General features: G+C 47.9%; 1 protein-coding gene across 1 annotated transcript in view; it reads left to right on the top strand.

The window, feature by feature from the left end:
* LOC126571686 (neural cell adhesion molecule 2-like) overlaps positions 1–520 on the top strand; it is a 99471-nt gene extending 98951 nt beyond the window's left edge. The window contains exon 11 of the mRNA XM_050230427.1: positions 1–520. This exon is cut by the window's left edge and continues 471 nt beyond it. The gene's annotated coding sequence lies outside the window, so the exon portion shown is untranslated.
* The last annotated feature ends 1980 nt before the right edge of the window (positions 521–2500 follow it).

Raw genomic sequence — 2500 nt, 5'->3', positions numbered from 1 at the left:
TTCAAACACGTGCGCGCGGTTTTTTTGTGATGAAATTTAATTTACCCGGACAAACAAAAACAGTGGCCCAAATTAAATTAATCGCCGTCAAACGCAAGTGCCCAGAAACCGAAGACATGGCCATTTCAATAATTGCTAGCACGACCTTCCGCTGACAACGACGTGGTGGCGGCGACGATGTGGATGATGATAATGATGATGATGATGATGATGCTCGGACGATCACTCAGTATTTGTTACCGTCACCGGCCAGCCCAACACTCCATTATCCGTAACAGTAAAAACCCGGCAAGTTGGCCCGGCGAACCGATCTGTGGCGTAGTGTATCGCATGAAGTATGAAGTAGCTTTTCAAAGCAACCGTGACACACTTACACACACTCACACATACAGAGCAAACAGAAACAATAGAAAAGGAAGAAGAGGAAAAAAAACCAACTCAGCCTCAAACAGCTCACAAAACAACAATAACACGACGCACAACACAAACAGAAACAACAGAAGAGCGAATTGCGGTGACAAAACGCTGCAGGATGGGGGGGGGGGGGGGATTGGTACTTCCGCTTCCGCCACGCTAGTAGCCGAGAGCGTGAGAGACGGGACGGGAAATAAATTAAATTAATTAAATTGAGCCCACACTTCAACGCACTCCGGTTCCCGGTGGTGGTGTGGGTGTTGCGTTTCATCGAGCCATCGAACCGAGCGCTTCTCCGGATCGGAACCCGCTGATGGTGCTCCTGGCGCATGAAAAGTGAAACGCACTAAAGCTGTCAGCGACCGAGGGTTCGAAGAGTGCAAGTGCGATTCTCTGTTGCAAAAGCGCACAACACTCTCGATGGAAGGATCGATTGCTGCGATGTGAAGTATCGTTCACGACAATGGCCAGTGTAGAGCTCATCCCTGGCTGCTGCATCGTATCTACATTCCAGCTTTAAAGTATTGCCACATGCTTGGTACACATGAATTCGCATAAAAATGGTCATTTCACGGCATTTCGCTCCGATAATGGTAACGCGATGCATGAGCGATTGCAACGATCCTGTGGAATGTGCACATTCCGATCCGTGCTGGCAAGCTAGCACAGCCCATTAGCATCCTGGAGGGATGCGCTGGAGGCCATTATGAACTTATGAATATGAAACCAGCCCTGCCAGTGCCGCCCGGTGACAATCATGGACGCGGTGGTGGTTTGTGGTCGCGACTCGTCGCGAAAATGGAAACATTACGCCAGCGGTACGCGCGAGAAGTAGCGAAATGAAGCGGAATGTTGCTGCTGCTGCTGCTGCTCGTGGTGGAATGTGCCGTTCATTTGGCGTCACACCTGGAGGGCAGGCAATTAAAGGCACGTAAAGTGTGCAATTGTGTGGAAATGAGAGCGGAGGCTTTTTCTCTGGCGCTCCAGCGGATTCCAGCAGACGAAGCAGCGGATTGTGGCCCCGAAAATCTCACCCCCGGGGGCGGCAATGCGTGCGTCGGTGGTTTGTAATTAAATTTGAGCCCGAACCTTATAATAACAACCGTTTTCTCGCAATCAGCGAAACCTGCCAGGGCCAGTGGCGTAGGAGGAAGAGGACAATTCCAATTATGAGCCAGTTGGTTGGTGGTGGTGGACGCATTCTCGCCGCCATTGTTCAAGGTTTATGCTACCGATTGGACATGCTACCACACGTAATGTACCGAAGAGAAGGGTAAGCGAACGATGCGCTGCAGCATATGCTGACGTTGCAACAAATTTAATTCGAAACTCTTGCCACGTCCGCTGCTACAGTAGTAGTAGTGGTGCTACAGGATGGCCAGGGAGAGATGTTCTGTTCGTTTGAAGGTCACACCTTGAGGGCAGCGTTCACACGTGAGGCCTCAGCACGGCCATCAGCATCTCTGGTACCTTCGGGGAAAGGAATAAAGGTCGATCGATGCCGCGCCAAACTTCTCCTTCATCAAACGTCCATCAAGTGGCCAAGTGCGGCTCGAATCGATCAATGTGTGGGTTAAAGTGTGTTTCACTTAGAATCCGGCCGCAAGGAATTGGTCAGCTCTTACCATATAAAATACGTCATAAAGGAGTGAAAGCTATGATTTCCAAATCGTTTTTTTTCTATTATCTTTTTTTTTTAACATATATAAGGACGGACGAGCCGTATGTTTTTCTATTATCTTTAAGAATATTTAATTGTGTTCAATTGCTCGTTAATTCGGGCATTTGTGGTGCCCTTTTGTGATGATTAAAATGCCTCATTTGACATTAAAGTTCCATTGTAGCATTTGAATATGGCATAAGAATTTATTTTAGATATTTAAAGATTTGTTTTCCTTTCGCATACCATCGGCGATAACTTTAGAAAGTGTGCCAATTCTAACTGAAACAGGCTTCAGAATGAAGAATCTGTTGCTCCACCAGCCAGCGAATCGAACCGATATCTATCTCCCCTTCTCAAGTTTGCAAATAATAGCCACCGGCCATTCACAACACGCACTCACACCTCGATGGACATTGATCACAC

This window comes from Anopheles aquasalis, chromosome 2, assembly GCF_943734665.1.
Source record: "Anopheles aquasalis chromosome 2, idAnoAquaMG_Q_19, whole genome shotgun sequence".
NCBI lineage: Eukaryota > Metazoa > Arthropoda > Insecta > Diptera > Culicidae > Anopheles > Anopheles aquasalis.
The sequence above is the reverse complement of the archived record's forward strand: the minus strand, read 5'-3'. Positions and strand labels throughout refer to the sequence as shown.